This window comes from Oncorhynchus nerka, linkage group LG15 (genome assembly GCF_034236695.1).
Source record: "Oncorhynchus nerka isolate Pitt River linkage group LG15, Oner_Uvic_2.0, whole genome shotgun sequence".
Taxonomy (NCBI): domain Eukaryota; kingdom Metazoa; phylum Chordata; class Actinopteri; order Salmoniformes; family Salmonidae; genus Oncorhynchus; species Oncorhynchus nerka.
The window spans coordinates 105706885-105728930 of NC_088410.1; the positions used below are offsets into that span (position 1 = coordinate 105706885).

A 22046-nucleotide genomic window follows, 5' to 3' on the forward strand; every position below is an offset into this window, starting at 1 on the left:
TACAGATGGATTAGTGGAATGATTTACCACATCTTAATTTATTGACATTTATGTACAGGTAACATTACTATGGTACCAAGGGTCACTGGGTCATATTGGTCATGCAAGGCAGTACTGCATACGGACAAATAAAACAGTATAGGAACCTACAATACATTATCAATGATTCATTATTACAAAATAAACTCCTGGATGACTCACATACAGTAACGGTCCAATACAACATTTACAAAGCATTAATTAAACAATATAACATGTTAGATGGCTGTTGATATAGTTGATATAAGCTGACAGGTTGGTAGAACTGCTGAACACCAAGGTGTTTACAGGACAGATGATCTGAAACGTTATTGAAACTGACCGGTTCTGGTGTTGGCTTGACAACTTAAAGAGTGGTCGGATACCTTAAATGAAGGTCTGACACCTTAAAGGAGATGACTGACACCTTAAAGGAGAGGACAGACTGATTAAAGGAGAGGTCTGACTGATTAAATAGAGGTTTGACTGAGTTAAAGGATAGGTCTGACTGATTAAATAGAGGTTTGACAGATTAAAGGAGAGGTCTGACTGATTAAAGGAGAGGTCTGACTGACTAAAGGAGAGGTCTGACTGATTAAAGGAGAGGTCTGACAGATTAAAGGAGAGGTCTGACAGATTAAAGGAGAGGTCTGACTGACTAAAGGAGGGGTCTGACTGATTAAAGGAGAGGTCTGACTGATTAAAGGAGAGGTCTGACTGATTAAAGGAGAGGTCTGACTGATTAAAGGAGAGGTCTGACTGACTAAAGGAGGGGTCTGACTGATTAAAGGAGAGGTCTGACTGACTAAAGGAGAGGTCTGACTGACTAAAGGAGGGGTCTGACTGATTAAAGGAGAGGTCTGACTGACTAAAGGAGGGGTCTGACTGATTAAAGGAGAGGTCTGACTGATTAAAGGAGGGGTCTGACACCTTAAAGGAGAGGTTTGACTGATTAAAGGAGAAGTCTGATTGATTAAAGGAGAGGTCTGACTGATTAAAGGAGGGGTCTGACTGATTAAAGGAGGGGTCTGACTGATTAAAGGAGGGGTCTGACACCTTAAAGGAGGGGTCTGACACCTTAAAGGAGAGGTTTGACTGATTAAAGGAGGGGTCTAACTAAGTTAAAGGAGCGGTCTGACTGATTAAAGGAGGGGTCTGACAGATTAAAGGAGCGGTCTGACTGATTAAAGGAGAGGTCTGACACCTTAAAGGAGAGGTTTGACTGATTAAAGGAGCGGTCTGACTGATTAAAGGAGGGGTCTGACAGATTAAAGGAGCGTTCTGACTGATTAAAGGAGAGGTCTGACACCTTAAAGGAGAGGTCTGACACCTTAAAGGAGAGGTCTGACTGATTAAAGGAGAGGTCTGACTGATTAAAGGAGAGGTCTGACTGATTAAAGGAGAGGTCTGACACCTTAAAGGAGAGGTTTGACTGATTAAAGGAGAGGTCTAACTAAGTTAAAGGAGCGGTCTGACTGATTAAAGGAGGGGTCTAACTAAGTTAAAGGAGCGGTCTGACTGATTAAAGGAGGGGTCTGACAGATTAAAGGAGAGGTCTGACACCTTAAAGGAGGGGTCTGACTGATTAAAGGAGAGGTCTAACTAAGTTAAAGGAGCGGTTTGACAGATTAAAGGAGAGGTTTGACAGATTAAAGGAGAGGTCTGACACCTTAAAGGAGGGGTCTGACACCTTAAAGGAGCGGTCTGACTGATTAAAGGAGAGGTCTGACACCTTAAAGGAGCGGTCTGACTGACTAAAGGAGAGGTCTGACACCTTAAAGGAGCGGTCTGACTGATTAAAGGAGAGGTCTAACTAAGTTAAAGGAGCGGTTTGACAGATTAAAGGAGAGGTTTGACAGATTAAAGGAGGGGTCTGACACCTTAAAGGAGAGGTCTGACACCTTAAAGGAGGGGTCTGACACCTTAAAGGAGGGGTCTGACTGACTAAAGGAGGGGTCTGACACCTTAAAGGAGAGGTTTGACTGATTAAAGGAGGGGTCTGACTGATTAAAGGAGGGGTCTGACACCTTAAAGGAGAGGTCTGACACCTTAAAGGAGGGGTCTGACACCTTAAAGGAGGGGTCTGACTGACTAAAGGAGGGGTCTGACACCTTAAAGGAGAGGTTTGACTGATTAAAGGAGGGGTCTGACTGACTAAAGGAGGGGTCTGACACCTTAAAGGAGGGGTCTGACTGATTAAAGGAGAGGTCTGATTGATTAAAGGAGAGGTCTGACTGATTAAAGGAGGGGTCCGACTGATTAAAGGAGGGGTCTGACACCTTAAAGGAGGGGTCTGACACCTTAAAGGAGAGGTTTGACTGATTAAAGGAGAGGTATGACTGATTAAAGGAGAGGTCTGACACCTTAAAGGAGAGGTCTGACTGATTAAAGGAGAGGTCTGACACCTTAAAGGAGGGGTCTGACTGATTAAAGGAGAGGTCTGATTGATTAAAGGAGAGGTCTGACTGATTAAAGGAGGGGTCCGACTGATTAAAGGAGGGGTCTGACACCTTAAAGGAGGGGTCTGACACCTTAAAGGAGAGGTTTGACTGATTAAAGGAGAGGTATGACTGATTAAAGGAGAGGTCTGACACCTTAAAGGAGAGGTATGACTGATTAAAGGAGAGGTCTGACACCTTAAAGGAGAGGTTTGACTGATTAAAGGAGAGGTCTGACACCTTAAAGGAGAGGTCTGACTGATTAAAGGAGAGGTCTGACACCTTAAAGGAGGGGTCTGACACCTTAAAGGAGAGGTCTGACTGATTAAAGGAGAGGTTTGACTGATTAAAGGAGGGGTCTGACTGATTAAAGGAGGGGTCTGACACCTTAAAGGAGAGGTCTGACTGATTAAAGGAGAGGTCTGACTGATTAAAGGAGAGGTCTGACTGATTAAAGGAGAGGTATACTTGTATGTATGAGTGACTGTGGTCAACAGCCACAACAGAGGTATTGTTATTGAACAACTGTTAATGATGAAGAACGTACTGCAGATATCTGTACTACACAGGAAGTACATATGGTGATACAGGAGTCAGGGGTCACCACTCACAGTCACCAATCTGTAATAAAACACATCATCACATTAAGGCTACAACATCTAGAGGCAATGGGTAACATCAACTGAACACAAACATCCATTCTGCTCCACAACACCTACTGATGTAGCCGTCATCTTCATGCATTAGACCGTCATATATATCTCCTCCTCCTCACACACTGACCGAGGGCCAAGCTTCACGCAGGTAGCTAGCTACAGGTAGTTACAGGTAGCTGGCACTTTGACATCATCACACTCAACTTGCCAATTGAGTCCTCAGAGACACAGAGAGGCAGGGGATGGAGGCGGGACTTGGGAGTTATACAGTTACACACAGTTAATCTCAGACTGGGTCACGTTTATGTCAATGAAGTCATCTGCCAATCCTAGAGCATGTGGGAGAGGACTAATCGGAGAATAGGCTGGCGAAGGACTTGCGGATGTTCCGGATGGTCTCGGCCTTGGCTTCGTCCTCTCCACCCGCCGAGGAGCTGGTCGAGCTGGAGCGGAAGAACGACGCATCTCCCAAAGCGCTGAAGGCATTGGTCAGGGACTGGGACTTACTGAAACAGACAGAGACATACCGTTAACCCTAACAATAACTCCTAACCTTAAATCCTAATCTGGCCAGGGACTGGTATTTACTGCAGAGACAGAGACATCACATTAAACCTGACTTTAAACCCTTACACAAAAGCTAACCTGGTCAGAGACTGGGACTTACCGCAGAGACATCACATTAAACCTTTGAATGGAAACACTTTGAAGTTTGTGGAAATATGAAATGAATGTAGGAGAATATAACACATTAGATCTGGTAAAAGATAATGAAAACAAAAAAACATGCGTTTTCTATTATAATTATTTTCATCATCTTTGAAATGCAAGAGAAAGGCCATAATATAATACTGCAGTTTTGCGCAATTTAGCGGGGTGTGTGCATAGTTTCACAGTATTTTGCATCAAGTCTGCCCAAATGTGCCACATTTGTCAATTGATACATTTTCAACTACATAACTACAGAGAGCATACAATAATCCTATGGTAATACAACATTTAAGTTTACACACTCCCAGGAATGTCATACATGATGGATCATTAGCTTATACACTAACGTTCCCACATCTACAGTTGAAGTCGGAGGTTTACATACACCTTAGTCAAACACATTTAAACTCAGTTTTTCACAATTCCTGACATTTAATCAGAGTAAAAATTCCCTGTTTTAGTTAGTTTAGATCACCACTTTATTTTAAGAATGTGAAATATCAGAATAATAGTAGAGAGAATGATATATTTAAGCTTTTACTTATTTCATCACATTTCCAGTGGGTCAGAAGTTTACATACACTCAATTTGTATTTGGTGCATTGCCTTTAAATTGTTTAACTTGGGTCAAACGTTTCAGGTAGCCCTCAACAAGCTTCCCACAATAAGTTGGGTGAATTTTGGCCCATTCCTCCTGACAGAGCTGGTGTAACTTAGTCAGGTTTGTAGGCCTCCTTGCTCTCATTCGCGTTTTCAGTTCTGCCCACAAATGTTCTATAGGATTGAGGTCAGGGATTTGTGATGGCCACTCCAATACCTTGACTTTGTTGTCCTTAAGCCATTTTGCACAACTTTGGAAGCATGCTTGGGGTCATTGTCCATTTGGAAGACCCATTTGCGACCAAGTTTTAACTTCCTGACTGATGTCTTGAGATGTTGCTTCAATATATCCACATAATTTTCCGTCCTCATGATGCCATCTATTTTGTGAAGTGCACCAGTCCCTCCTGCAGCAAAGCACCCCCACAACATGATGCTGCCACACCCGTGCTTCAGAGTTGGGATGGTGTCCTTCGGCTTGCAAGCCTCCCTCTTTTTCATTCTAACATAACAGTGGTCATTATGGCCAAACAGTTTTATTTTTGTTTCATCAAACCAGAGGACATTTCTCCTTTGTCCCCATGTGCAGTTGCAAACTGTAGTCTGACTTTTTATGGCGGTTTTGGAGCCGTGGCTTCTTCCTTCCTGAGCGGCCTTTCAGGTTATGTCGATATAGGACGGCTGCGTGGTCCCATGGTGTTTATACTTGCGTACTATTGTTTTCTACACCTGCATTGCTTGCTGTTTGGGGTTTTAGGCTGGGTTTCTGTACAGCACTTTGAGATATCAGCTAATGTACGAAGGGCTATATAAATACATTTGATTTGAATTGATTTGATGAGCGTGGTGCCTTCAGGCGTTTTAAAATTGCTCCCAAGGATGAACCAGACTTGTGTAGGTCTACATTTTCTGAGGTCTTGGCTGATTTCTTTTGATTTTCACATGATGTCAAGCAAAGAGGCACTGAGTTTGAAGGTAGGCCTTTAAATACATCCACAGGTACACCTCCAATTGACTCAAATTATGTAAATCAGAAGCTTCTAAAGCCATGACATCATTTTCTGGAATTTTCTAAGCAGTTTAAAGGCACAGTCAACTTAGTGTATGTAAACTTCTGACCCACTGGAATTGTGATACAGTGAATTATAAGTTAAATAATCTTTCTGTAAACAATTGTTGGAAAAATTACTTGTGCCATGCACAAAGTAGATGTCCTAACCGACTTGCCAAAACTATAGTTATTATCAAGAAATTTGTGGAGTGGTTGAAAAACGAGTTTTAATGACTCCAACTTAAGTGTATGTAAACTTCCGACTTCAACTATAGATGGCCGGGCAGGGTGGTTGTGGAGCCAGAGACAGCAGGGGTTCAAACTGTAGAACCCAGTTCCTACATTTGAAAATAAAAATAGATTTTATCAACAAAACTATGCTACATTTTATTTCTGGGACCCTCAAGATGACAAATCAGAGCAAGATTACTGAATGTAAGTACATTGTTTACCTTCAGACGTGAGTGAATGTATCAAACCAGTTGCCGTGATTAAAGTGTTGTTTTCACTGTAATAGCTACTGTAAATTGGACACCGAAGTTAGATTAACAAGAATTAAATCTTTCTGCCAATATAAGATACGCCTATGTCCTGGAAAGTTTGTTGTTACAACGTCATTCTAGTCACATTAGCGCACGTTAGCAACAACCGTCCCAGTATAGGGACATCGATCCCATGGAGGACCCTAAAGCTAACCTGGTCAGGGACTGAGATTTACTGCTGAGACAGAGAAATCACATTAAACCTGACCTTAAACCCTGAAGCTAACCTGGTCAGGGATTTACTGCTGAGACAGAGACATCACGTTAAACCTGACCTTAAACCCTAACCCTAAAGTTAACCTGGTTAGGGACTGGGATTTACTGCAGAGACAGAGACATCACATTATACCTGACCTTGAACCCTAACCCTAAAGCTAACCTGGTCAGGGGCTTACTGCAGAGACAGAGACATCACATGAATCCTGACCGTACACCCTGAAGCTAACCTGGTCAGGGATTTACTGCTGAGACAGAGACATCACGTTAAACCTGACCTTAAACCCTGAGGCTAACCTGTTCAGGGATTTACTGCTGAGACAGAGACATCACGTTAAACCTGACCTTAAACCCTGAAGCTAACCTGGTCAGGGATTTACTGCTGAGACAGAGACATCACGTTAAACCTGACCTTAAACCCTGAAGCTAACCTGGTCAGGGATTTACTGCTGAGACAGAGACATCACGTTAAACCTGACCTTAAACCCTGAAGCTAACCTGGTCAGGCATTTACTGCTGAGACAGAGACATCACGTTAAACCTGACCTTAAACCCTGAAGCTAACCTGGTCAGGCATTTACTGCTGAGACAGAGACATCACGTTATACCTGACCTTGAACCCTAACCCTAAAGCTAACCTGGTCAGGGACTTACTGCAGAGACATCACATTAAACCTGACCTTAAATCTAACCCTAAAGCTTACTAGAACAAACACACAGTACATCAGGGTAATGGCTCTGACAACATTATCACCATGTCACCATTTTTGTTTAATGTAGCTAAAGCTCTTACTTCAGCAGTGGATGGCCCTTGGGTGCTGGCGGTTCTTCAACCAGAGGTTCAGCTTTAGCTGATTCTGGGGCTGGGGCTGGGGCTGAGACTGGTAGTGGGGATGAGGCTGAGACTGGGGCTGAGACTGGGGCTGGGAATGAGGCTGAGACTGGAGCTGGGGATGAGGCTGAGACTGGAGCTGGGGATGAGGCTGAGACTGGAGCTGGGGATGAGGCTGAGACTGGGGATGAGAATGGGGATGGGAATGAGACTGAAACTGAGACTGGAGTAGGCTCTGGAGCAGGCTCAGGGGCCATGGCAGTGCCAGTGGAGGACATGGGCATCATAATAGGGGTAGGGTCTGGGTGAAAGTCTGGGGAAAGGACCGTTGGTGGCTGAGCTTTAGCTGGAGACTGGGGCAAGAAAGGGGACTGCACCCTCCCAGGGGACCTCTTTGGGGACAGGGACTGGCCTGGCACTCTGGATGAAAACACAGCATCAGGACTGGGCTTCAGGCCAAGGGGTGGAAGGGGGTCTGGGGTTTGGGCTGGATCAGGGGCTTGGAGTTGCGGCGTACAGGAGGTATAGGCTTGGGAGGCAGAGGGGGCAGCTCTGCTGGCTTTCCTGGGGGAGGGGCTGCTGATGGAGACACCTGAGGCTGGGGCTTGGGAGGCAGAGGGGGCAGCTCTGCTGGCTTTCCTGGGGGAGGGGCTGCTGATGGAGACACCTGAGGCTGGGGCTTGGGCTGCTGTGTAGTGGGGGCAGGGGTTGGGTGTGAGGCAGGGGGTGGAACTGGGGGTGAGACAGGAGAAGGGGTCGGGGATAGGACTGGGAGTAAGGCGGGTGCTAGGCTGGAGGTTGGAGCTGAGACAGGGGCAGCAGATGGGGCTGGGGATGAGACAGGTGCAGGGACTGAGACAGTGGCCAGGTTTGGGGATAGGACTGGGGCTGAGACATGGGCTGGGGCAAGGGCTGGAGCTGGAGCTGGAGCAGGCTTTTTCACCGGGGAAGGGATAGGCTTTGGTACTTGAGCAGAGGTCGTCTTTACCACCGCAGGAGGGGGTGGCTTTGGTGGAGGGGAAGGGATAGGCTTTGGTACTTGAGCAGAGGTCGTCTTTACCACCGCAGGAGGGGGTGGCTTTGGTGGAGGGGAAGAGGATTGCTTTTGCACTGGGGCAGGGGCTGGCCTAGAGACTGAAGCAGAGTATGGTTTTGCCACTGGAGTGGAGGCTTGCTTTTGAATGGGGATGGTGGCCTCTCTTAAAACTAGAGGGGGGGCTGGCTTTGGCGGAGGGGACACCTTGGGGGCCAACTCTGCTGGAGGCTCCACACTCTGTGGCTGAGTGGGCTGGGCCTGCACGGCACCCCCTAAATGTAGGGCACAGAACAGTATCATGTTATAATACATAGTGGAAAATACAATACAAAACACAAAATAAAGAAAAACCCTAACAAAAACCAAAAAGCTTTTGTTTAAAATCTTTCTAAATCAAGTGTATGGAGACAGACAGGCAGACAGACAGGCAGACATCACTGGTCTCAGCAAGGGAATAGAGTCAATGTGTTGGAGGGTTAAGAGGGTTAGAGGCTGAAGGTTGTGGTCTGGTTGCTTGTGACTCAAATAAGACTTAAAGACATCATTAAAACGTCATTTACACCAACATATGCATGAAAAAACATAAATCAAATCAAATTTTATTTGTCACATACACATGGTTAGCAGATGTTTACATTTACATTACATTTAAGTCATTTAGCAGACACTCTTATCCAGAGCGACTTACAAATTGGTGCTTTCACCTTATGACATCCAGTGGAACAGCCACTTTACAATAGTGCATCTAGGTCTTTTAAGGGGGAGGGGGGTGAGAAGGATTACTTTATCCTATCCTAGGTATTCCTTAAAGAGGTGGGGTTTCAGGTGTCTCCGGAAGGTGGTGATTGACTCCGCTGTCCTGGCGTCGTGAGGGAGTTTGTTCCACCATTGGGGGCCAGAGCAGCGAACAGTTTTGACTGGGCTGAGCGGGAACTGTACTTCCTCAGTGGTAGGGAGGCGAGCAGGCCAGAGGTGGATGAACGCAGTGCCCTTGTTTGGGTGTAGGGCCTGATCAGAGCCTGGAGGTACTGAGGTGCCGTTCCCCTCACAGCTCCGTAGGCAAGCACCATGGTCTTGTAGCGGATGCGAGCTTCAACTGGAAGCCAGTGGAGAGAGCGGAGGAGCGGGGTGACGTGAGAGAACTTGGGAAGGTTGAACACCAGACGGGCTGCGGCGTTCTGGATGAGTTGTAGGGGTTTAATGGCACAGGCAGGGAGCCCAGCCAACAGCGAGTTGCAGTAATCCAGACGGGAGATGACAAGTGCCTGGATTAGGACCTGCGCCGCTTCCTGTGTGAGGCAGGGTCGTACTCTGCGGATGTTGTAGAGCATGAACCTACAGGACCTTCTCCCTTACCTCACCTCGCTCATCAACTCATCCCTGACCGCTGGCTACGTCCCTCCTGTCTTCAAGAGAGCGAGAGTTGCACCCCTTCTGAAAAAACCTACACTCGATCCCTCCGATGTCAACAACTACAGACCAGTATCCCTTCTTTCTTTTCTCTCCAAAACTCTTGAACGTGCCGTCCTTGGCCAGCTCTCCCGCTATCTCTCTCAGAATGACCTTCTTGATCCAAATCAGTCAGGTTTCAAGACTAGTCATTCAACTGAGACTGCTCTTCTCTGTATCACGGAGGCGCTCCGCACTGCTAAAGCTAACTCTCTCTCCTCTGCTCTCATCCTTCTAGACCTATCGGCTGCCTTCGATACTGTGAACCATCAGATCCTCCTCTCCACCCTCTCCGAGTTGGGCATCTCCGGCGCGGCCCACGCTTGGATTGCGTCCTACCTGACAGGTCGCACCTACCAGGTGGCGTGGCGAGAATCCGTCTCCTCACCACGTGCTCTCACCACTGGTGTCCCCCAGGGCTCTGTTCTAGGCCCTCTCCTATTCTCGCTATACACCAAGTCACTTGGCTCTGTCATAACCTCACATGGTCTCTCCTATCATTGCTATGCAGACGACACACAATTAATCTTCTCCTTTCCCCTTCTGACGACCAGGTGGCGAATCGCATCTCTGCATGTCTGGCAGACATATCAGTGTGGATGACGGATCATCACCTCAAGCTGAACCTCGGCAAGACGGAGCTGCTCTTCCTCCCGGGGAAGGACTGCCCGTTCCATGATCTCGCCATCACGGTTGACAACTCCATTGTGTCCTCGTCCCAGAGCGCTAAGAACCTTGGCGTGATCCTGGACAACACCCTGTCGTTCTCAAATAACATCAAGGCGGTGGCCCGTTCCTGTAGGTTCATGCTCTACAACATCCGCAGAGTACGACCCTGCCTCACACAGGAAGCGGCGCAGGTCCTAATCCAGGCACTTGTCATCTCCCGTCTGGATTACTGCAACTCGCTGTTGGCTGGGCTCCCTGCCTGTGCCATTAAACCCCTACAGCTCATCCAGAACGCCGCAGCCCGTCTGGTGTTCAACCTTCCCAAGTTCTCTCACGTCACCCCGCTCCTCCGCTCTCTCCACTGGCTTCCAGTTGAAGCTCGCATCCGCTACAAGACCATGGTGCTTGCCTACGGAGCTGTGAGGGGAACGGCACCTCAGTACCTCCAGGCTCTGATCAGGCCCTACACCCAAACAAGGGCACTGCGTTCATCCACCTCTGGCCTGCTCGCCTCCCTACCACTGAGGAAGTACAGTTCCCGCTCAGCCCAGTCAAAACTGTTCGCTGCTCTGGCCCCCAATGGTGGAACAAACTCCCTCACGACGCCAGGACAGCGGAGTCAATCACCACCTTCCGGAGACATCTGAAACCCCACCTCTTTAAGGAATACCTAGGATAGGATAAAGTAATCCTTCTCCCCCTCCCTCCCCCCCTTAAAAGACCTAGATGCACTATTGTAAAGTGGCTGTTCCACTGGATGTCATAAGGTGAAAGCACCAATTTGTAAGTCGCTCTGGATAAGAGCGTCTGCTAAATGACTTAAATGTAAATGAGATGGTCTGGAGAAGAGAGGAGGGGATAGGGTCAAGCGGGCAGGTTGTTGGGCGGCCGGCCGTCACAAGACGCGAGATGTCATCTGGAGAGAGAGGGAGAAAGAGGTCAGAGCACAGGGTAGGGCAGTGTGAGCAGAACCAGCGGTGTCGTTTGACTTAGCAAACGAGGATCGGATGTCGTCGACCTTCTTTTCAAAATGGTTGACGAAGTCATCTGCAGAGAGGGAGGGGGGAGGGGGAGGAGGATTCAAGAGGGAGGAGAAGGTGGCAAAGAGCTTCCTAGGGTTAGAGGCAGATGCTTGGAATTTAGAGTGGTAGAAAGTGGCTTTAGCAGCAGAGACAGAGGAGGAAAATGTAGAGAGGAGGGAGTGAAAGGATGCCAGGTCCGCAGGGAGGCGAGTTTTCCTCCATTTCCGCTCGGCTGCCCGGAGCCCTGTTCTGTGAGCTCGCAATGAGTCATCGAGCCACGGAGCGGGAGGGGAGGACCGAGCCGGCCTGGAGGATAGGGGACATAGAGAGTCAAAGGATGCAGAAAGGGAGGAGAGGAGGGTTGAGGAGGCAGAATCAGGAGATAGGTTGGAGAAGGTTTGAGCAGAGGGAAGAGATGATAGGATGGAAGAGGAGAGAGTAGCGGGGGAGAGAGAGCGAAGGTTGGGACGGCGCGATACCATCCGAGTAGGGGCAGTGTGGGAAGTGTTGGATGAGAGCGAGAGGGAAAAGGATACAAGGTAGTGGTCGGAGACTTGGAGGGGAGTTGCAATGAGGTTAGTGGAGGAACAGCATCTAGTAAAGATGAGGTCGAGCGTATTGCCTGCCTTGTGAGTAGGGGGGGAAGGTGAGAGGGTGAGGTCAAAAGAGGAGAGGAGTGGAAAGAAGGAGGCAGAGAGGAATGAGTCAAAGGTAGACGTGGGGAGGTTAAAGTCGCCCAGAACTGTGAGAGGTGAGCCGTCCTCAGGAAAGGAGCTTATCAAGGCATCAAGCTCATTGATGAACTCTCCGAGGGAACCTGGAGGGCGATAAATGATAAGGATGTTAGTGCGAGAGTAGCGAAATGCTTGTGCTTCTAGTTCCGACAATGCAGTAATAACCAACAAGTAATCTAGCTAACAATTCCAAAACTACTACCTTATAGACACAAGTGTAAGGGGATAAAGAATATGTACATAAAGATATATGAATGAGTGATGGTACAGAGCGGCATAGGCAACATACAGTAGATGGTATTGAGTGCAGTATATACATATGAGATGAGTATGTAAACAAAGTGGCATAGGTAAAGTGGCTAGTGATACATGTATTACATAAGGATGCAGTAGATGATATAGAGTACAGTATATACGTATACATATGAGATGAATAATGTAGGAACATTATATTAGGTAGCATTGTTTAAAGTGGCTAGTGATATATTTTACATAATTTCCCATCAATTCCCATTATTAAAGTGGCTGGAGTTGAGTCAGTGTATTGGCAGCAGCCACTCAATGTTAGTGGTGGCTGTTTAACAGTCTGATGGCCTTGAGATAGAAGCTGTTTTTCAGTATCTCGGTCTCAGCTTTGATGCACCTGTACTGACCTCGCCTTCTGGATGATAGCGGGGTGAACAGGCAGTGGCTCGGGTGGTTGCTGTCCTTGATGATCTTTATGGCCTTCCTGTGACATTTGGTGGTGTAGGTGTCCTGGAGGGCAGGTAGTTTGCCCCCGGTGATGCGTTGTGCAGACCTCACTACCCTCTGGAGAGGCTTACGGTTGTGGGCGGAGCAGTTGCCGTACCAAGTTTGTGAGTGCTTTTGGTGATAAGCCGAATTTCTTCAGCCTCCTGAGGTTGAAGAGGCGCTGCTGCGCCTTCTTCACGATGCTGTCTGTGTGGGTGGACCAATTCAGTTTGTCTGTGATGTGTATGCCGAGGAACTTAAAACTTACTACCCTCTCCACTACTGTTCCATCGATGTGGATAGGGGGTGTTCCCTCTGCTGTTTCCTGAAGTCCACAATCATCTCCTTAGTTTTGTTGACATTGAGTGTGAGGTTATTTTCCTGACACCACACTCCGAGGGCCCTCACCTCCTCCCTATAGGCCGTCTCGTCGTTGTTGGTAATCAAGCCTACCACTGTTGTGTCGTCCGCAAACTTGATGATTGAGTTGGAGGCGTGCGTGGCCACGCAGTCGTGCGTGAACAGGGAGTACAGGAGAGGGCTCAGAACGCACCCTTGTGGGGCCCCCGTGTTGAGGATCAGCGGGGTGGAGATGTTGTTGCCTACCCTCACCACCTGGGGGCGGCCCGTCAGGAAGTCCAGTACCCAGTTGCACAGGGCGGGGTCGAGACCCAGGGTCTCGAGCTTGATGACGAGCTTGGAGGGCACTATGGTGTTAAATGCCGAGCTGTAGTCGATGAACAGCATTCTCACATAGGTATTCCTCTTGTCCAGATGGGTTAGGGCAGTGTGGTTGAGATTGCATCGTCTGTGGACCTATTTGGGCGGTAAGCAAATTGGAGTGGGTCTAGGCTATCAGGTAGGGTGGAGGTGATATGGTCCTTGACTAGTCTCTCAAAGCACTTCATGATGACGGAAGTGAGTGCTACGGGGCGGTAGTCGTTTAGCTCAGTTACCTTAGTTTTCTTGGGAACAGGAACAATGGTTGCCCTCTTGAAGCATGTGGGAACAACAGACTGGGATAGGGATTGATTGAATGTGTCCGTAAACACACCAGCCAGCTGGTCTGCGCATGCTCTGAGGGCGCGGCTCGGGATGCCGTCTGGGCCTGCAGCCTTGCGAGGGTTGACACGTTTAAATGTTTTCCTCACGTCGGCTGCAGTGAAGGAGAGTCCGCATGTTTTAGTTGCGGGCAGTGTCAGTGGCACTGTATTGTCCTCAAAGCGGGCAAAAAAGTTATTTAGTCTGCCTGGGAGCAAGACATCCTGGTCCGTGACGGTGCTGGTTCTCTTTTTGTAATCCGTGATTGACTGTAGACCCTGCCACATACCTCTTGTGTCTGAGCCGTTGAATTGAGATTCTACTTGGTCTCTATACTGACGCTTAGCTTGTTTGATAATGTGGTTTTATGCAGGGAGATGTGGGATAGTGTGTTGAATATCGTATATGTAACCTCTTCTATATGTTGTATTCTATGTAGTTCTATATGTAGTAGATTGATTATATCTTTATACATTCCATATGTAGTATACTCATATAAAAAGTATTGCAGCTACAGGTTCTAAAGTGAATGAGAGCATCAACTGGAAGCCAGTAGAGTGTACGAGGAGCGGGGTGACATGGGAGAACTTGGGGAGGTTGAACAGACATACCGTAATATTCAAATGTATGTCTGCAATGTATAAACACAAGCAGAGAATCAAACTATAATTCATCTGAAAATATGTCTCATCCACTGAGATGACGGAGCAGAGCATAATATATGGTCTACATTACTGTACTATGTATTACTGTACAATGTATTACTGTACTATGTATTACTGTACAATGTATTACTGTACTATGTATTACTGTATGTATTACTGTATAATGTATTGCTTACTATACCATGTATTACTGTATGCATTACTGTACAATGTATTACTGCACTATGTATTACAGTATTATGTATTACTCTATGTATTACTGTATGTATTACTGTACAATGTATTACTGCACTATGTATTACTGCACTATGTATTACAGTATTATGTATTACTCTATGTATTACTGTATGTATTACTGTACAATGTATTACTGTACTATGTATTACTGTACAATGTATTACTTACTATACCATGTATTACTGTATGTATTACTGTATAATGTATTGCTGTACTATGTATTACTGCACTATGTATTACAGTATTATGTATTACTCTATGTATTACTGTATGTATTACTCTACTATGTATTACTGTATGTATTACTCTACTATGTATTACTGTATTATGTATTACTGTATGTATTACTATACTATGTATTACTATACTATGTATTACTGTATGTATTACTATACTATGTATTACTGCACTATGTATTACAGTATTATGTATTACTCTATGTATTACTGTATGTATTACTCTACTATGTATTACTGTATGTATTACTATACTATGTATTACTGTATGTATTACTATACTATGTATTACTGTATGTATTACTATACTATGTATTACTGTATGTATTACTAGACTATGTATTACTGTATGTAATACTCTACTATGTATTACTGTATGTATTACTATACTATGTATTACTGTATGTATTACTGTACTATATTTTACTATATGTATTACAGCACTATGTATTACTGTATGTAATACTCTACTATGTATTACTGTATGTATTACTATACTATGTATTACTGTATGTATTACTATACTATGTATTACTATACTATGTATTACTGTATGTAATACTCTACTATGTATTACTGTATGTATCACTATACTATGTATTACTGTATGTATTACTATACTATGTATTACTGTATGTATTACTATACTATGTATTACTATACTATGTACTACTGTATGTATTACTATACTATGTATTACTATACTATGTATTACTGTACTATATTTTACTGTATGTATTACAGCACTATGTATTACTGTATGTAATACTCTACTATGTATTACTGTATGTATTACAATACTATGTATTACTGATGTATTACTATACTATGTATTACCGTACTATATTTTACTGTATGTATTACAGCACTATGTATTACTGTATGTAATACTCTACTATGTATTACTGTATGTATTACAATACTATGTATTACTGATGTATTACTATACTATGTATTACTGTATGTATTACTATACTATGTATTACTGCACTAAGTGTTATTATATGTAGTACTGTACCATGTATTTATGTACTATGTATTACAGTACTATGAATTACTGTACTATGTATTACTGTACTATGTATTACTGTATGTATTGCTGTACTATGTATTACTGTACTTTGTATTACTGTGCTATATTTTAAAGTATGTATTACTCTACTATGTACTGCGTATTACTGTATGTATCACTATACTATGTATTACTGTATGTATTACTGTACTATATTTTACTATATGTATTACAGCACTATGTATTACTGTATGTAATACTCTACTATGTATTACTGTATGTATTACTATACTATGTATTACTGTATGTATTACTATACTATGTATTACTGTATGTATTACTATACTATGTATTACTAGACTATGTATTACTGCACTATGTATTACTGTATGTATTACTATACTATGTATTACTGTATGTATCACTATACTATGTATTACTATACTATGTATTACTGTATGTATTACTATACTATGTATTACTATACTATGTATTACTGTATGTATTACTATACTATGTATTACTATACTATGTATTACTGTATGTATTACTATACTATGTATTACTATACTATGTATTACTGTATGTATTACTATACTATGTATTACTGTATGTATTACTAGACTATGTATTACTGCACTAAGTATTACTGTATGTATCACTATACTATGTATTACTGTATGTATTACTATACTATGTATTACTATACTATGTATTACTATACTATGTATTACTAGACTATGTATTACTGCACTAAGTATTACTGTATGTATCACTATACTATGTATTACTGTATGTATTACTATACTATGTATTACTGTATGTATTACTATACTATGTATTACTGTATGTATTACTATACTATGTATTACTGTATGTATTACTAGACTATGTATTACTGCACTAAGTATTACTGTATGTATCACTATACTATGTATTACTGTATGTATTACTATACTATGTATTACTATACTATGTATTACTATACTATGTATTACTAGACTATGTATTACTGCACTAAGTATTACTGTATGTATCACTATACTATGTATTACTGTATGTATTACTATACTATGTATTACTGTATGTATTACTATACTATGTATTACTATACTATGTATTACTAGACTATGTATTACTGCACTAAGTATTACTGTATGTATCACTATACTATGTATTACTGTATGTATCACTATACTATGTATTACTGTATGTATTACTATACTATGTATTACTATACTATGTATTACTGTATGTATTACTATACTATGTATTACTATACTATGTATTACTGTATGTATTACTCTACTATGTATTACTGTATGTATTACTATACTATGTATTACTATACTATGTATTACTGTATGTATTACTATACTATGTATTACTGTATGTATTACTATACTATGTATTACTATACTATGTATTACTGTATGTATTACTATACTATGTATTACTATACTATGTATTACTGTATGTATTACTATACTATGTATTACTGTATGTATTACTATACTATGTATTACTGCACTATGTATTACTGTATGTATTACTGTACTATATTTTACTATATGTATTACAGCACTATGTATTCCTGTATGTAATACTCTACTATGTATTACTGTATGTATTACTGCACTATGTATTACTGTATGTATCACTATACTATGTATTACTGATGTATTACTATACTATGTATTACTGTATGTATTACTGTACTATATTTTACTGTATGTATTACAGCACTATGTATTACTGTATGTAATACTCTACTATGTATTACTGTATGTATTACAATACTATGTATTACTGATGTATTACTATACTATGTATTACTATACTATGTATTACTGTATGTATTACTATACTATGTATTACTGTATGTATCACTATACTATGTATTACTATACTATGTATTACTGTATGTATCACTATACTATGTATTACTATACTATGTATTACTGTATGTATTACAATACTATGTATTACTGATGTATTACTATACTATGTATTACTATACTATGTATTACTGTATGTATTACTATACTATGTATTACTATACTATGTATTACTGTATGTATTACTGTATGTATCACTATACTATGTATTACTATACTATGTATTACTATACTATGTATTACTATACTATTTATTACTGTATGTATCACTATACTATGTATTACTATACTATGTATTACTATACTATGTATTACTATACTATGTATTACTGTACTATGTATTACTGTATGTATTGCTGTACTATGTATTACTGTACTTTGTATTACTGTGCTATATATTAAAGTATGTATTACTCTACTATGTATTACTGTACAATGTATTACTGTAAATTGTATTACTGTACTATGAATTACAGTACTATGTATTACCCTAACATGTATTTCTGTATGTATTACTAAGCATTACTGTACATTGTATGTGTGTGTAACTTTACTATGTATTACTATTTGTTTTACTATAATTTGTATTACTGCACTATATGTTATTATATGTATTACTGTACTATGCATTTATGTACTATAAATACTATGAATTACTGCACTATGTATTACTGCACTGTGTTACTGTACTATGTATTACTGTACTTTGTATTACTGCACTATATATTAAAGTATGTATTACTCTACTATGTATTACTGTACAATGTATTACTGTAAAATGTATTACAGTACTATGAATTACAGTACTATGTATTACCCTAACATGTACTTCTGTATGTATTACTGCACTAAGAATTACTGTACAATGTATTACTGTATGTGTAACTTTACTATGTATTACTATTTGTTTTGCTCTACTATGTATTACTGTATGTGTAACTTTACTATGTACTACTGTATGTATTACTGTACTATGAATTACTGTACAATGTATTACTGTATGTGTAACTCTACTATGTATTACTATTTGTTTTGCTCTACTATGTATTACTGTACAATGTATTACTGTATGTGTAACTCTACTATGTATTACAATATGTATTACTGTACTATGAATTAGACGTTTGGAGGATGGCCTGGTGTCAAGAAGGGCAGCAAAGAAGCCACTTCTCTCCAGGAAAAACATCAGGGACAGACTGATATTCTGCAAAAGGTACTGGGATTGGACTGCTGAGGACTGGGGTAAAGTCATTTTCTCTGATGAATCCCCTTTTCGATTGTTAGGGGCATCCGTAAAAAAGCTTGTCCGGAGAAGACAAGATGAGCGCTACCATCAGTCCTTTGTCATGCCAACAGTAAAGCATCCTGAGACCATGTGTGGGGTTGCTTCTCAGCCAAGGGAGTGGGCTCACTCACAGTTTTGCCTAAGAACACAGCCATGAATATGGCCAGGAAACTATACCTTAACCTAAACCTAAACCTTAACCTTAAACCTTAATCCCATTGAGAATTTGTGGTCAATCCTCAAGAGGCGGGTGGACAAACAAAACCCCACAAATTCTGACAAAGTCCAAGCATTGATTATGCAAGACTGGGCTGCCATCAGTCAGGATGTGGCCCAGAAGTTAATTGACAGCATGCCAGGGCGGATTGCAGTGGTCTTGAAAAAGAAGGGTCAACACTACAAATATTGCATCAACTTCATGTAATTGTCAATAAAAGCCTTTGACACTTATGAAATGCTTGTGATTATACTTCAGTATTCCATAGTAACATCTGACAAAAATATCTAGACACTGAAGCAGCAAACTTTGTGGAAATTAATATTTGTGTCATTCTCAAAACTTTTGGCCACGACTGTATGTTTTACTGTACTATGTATTGCTGTATGTAGTAATGTACTATGTATTGTTGTATTACGCATGACTGTACGTATTACAATAATATGTATTATTGTATATATTACTGTACTATGAATTAACGTATGTACTAAGGTACTATGTATCACCATACTATATTAAACTGTATATATTACTGTACTATGAATTAACGTATGTACTAAGGTACTATGTATCACCATACTATATTAAACTGTATATATTACTGTACTATGAATTAACGTATGTACTAAGGTACTATGTATCACCATACTATATTAAACTGTATATATTACTGTACTATGAATTAACGTATGTACTAAGGTACTATGTATCACCATACTATATTAAACTGTATATATTACTGTACTATGAATTAACGTATGTACTAAGGTACTATGTATCACCATACTATATTAAACTGTATTTATTACTGTACTATGAATTAACGTATGTACTAAGGTACTATGTATCACCATACTATATTAAACTGTATTTATTATTGTACTATGTATTACTAGTAGTATGTATTCATTTTTGTATTACTGTACTCTTTATTACTGTACTTTGTATTACTGTATGTAGTACTATGTATGTATTACTCTACTGTGTATTACTGTATGTTTTACTTTACTATGTATTACTGTATATATTTCTCTACTGTGTATTACTGTATGTATTACTATAGTGTGTATTACTCTACTATGTATTACTACAGTATGAATTACTGTATGTATTACTGTTTGTTTTACTGTATTATGTATTACTGTAAGAATTATTGTACTACGTATTATTGTATGTATTTCTCTACTATTCATTTCTGTATGAAATGTTAATTCATGTATTACTGTATTTATTATCATACTATTTTTTACTGTACTATATATTACTGTATGTATTACTGTAGTATCTATTACTTTATGTCTTACTTTACTACATATTACGGTACTATGTATTATTATATGTATTACTCTACTATGTATTATTTTATATATAAATGTACTATGTATTACTGTATATACTACTGTACTATGTATTACTGTATGTACTACTGTACTATGTATTACTGTATGTACTACTGTACTATGTATTACTGTATGTACTACTGTACTATGTATTACTGTATGTACTACTGTACTATGTGTTACAGTACAATGTATTGTTGTATGTACTACTGTACTATGTATTACTGTACTATGTATTATTTTGTGTTTAACTTAATTTTTTTATTTCACCTTTATTTAACCAGGTAGGCTAGTTGAGAACAAGTTCTCATTTACAATTGCGACCTGGCCAAGATAAAGCAAAGCAGTTCGACAGATACAACGACACAGAGTTACACATGGAGTAAAACAAACATACAGTCAATAATACAGTATAAACAAGTCTATATACAATGTGAGCAAATGAGGTGAGAAGGGAGGTAAAGGCAAAAAAGGCCATGGTGGCAAAGTAAATACAATATAGCAAGTAAAACACTGGAATGGTAGTATTGCAATGGAAGAATGTGCAAAGTAGAAATAAAAATAATGGGGTGCAAAGGAGCAAAATAAATAAATTAATTAAATACAGTTGGGAAAGAGGTAGTTGTTTGGGCTAAATTATAGGTGGGCTATGTACATCTGACCGAGATAACAACCATCCGATTTCTAAACTATCATGCATTGCAAAAATATTAGAAACACTGGCAAACTCTCAGCTAGGAACCTTTTAAACTTCAGATGATATTGTTAATGTGCACCAGTCTGGTTTTAGACCTGGACATAGCACTGTTTCAGCTGCTATGCTTGTCTTAAATGTTGTATTAAATTGCTTAGATCATAGGAATCACTGTGCTGACATATTTATAAACCTATCCTGTCGACCCCTACTCATTCAAAGGTTGTCTGAAATGGGTCTCGAACAGGTTTCTTGCAAGTGGTTTGGGAACTGTCTGTCAGATAAGGCACAATGTGTGCATTCTGATGGTGTCAAATGAAGTTACCTCAATGTTACCCCAAGGTGTCTTGGGACAACACTTCTGGCGCCGACAGAGATGGCCGCCTCGCTTCGCGTTCCTAGGAAACTATGCAGTTTTTTGTTTTTTTACGTGTTACTTCTTACATTGGTACCCCAGGTCATCTTAGGTTTCATTACATACAGTCGAGAAGAACTACTGAATATAAGAGCGGCGTCAACTCACCATCAGCACGACCAAGAATATGACTTTCCCGGGGCGGGTCCTGTGTTCTGCCTTTCACCCAGGACAACGGAATGGATCCCAGCCTGCGACCCAAAACAACGACGTTGTAAAAGAGGCAAACGAAGCGGTCTTCTGGTCAGGCTCCGGAGACGGGCACATCGCGCGCCACTCCCTAGCATACTACTCGCCAAT

The 22046-nt window shown here is 41.3% G+C and overlaps 1 pseudogene; it reads right to left on the minus strand.

Annotated features, from left to right (window-relative positions):
- LOC115118616 (synapsin-2-like) overlaps nt 1–22046 on the minus strand; it is a 299540-nt pseudogene continuing 277494 nt past the window's right edge.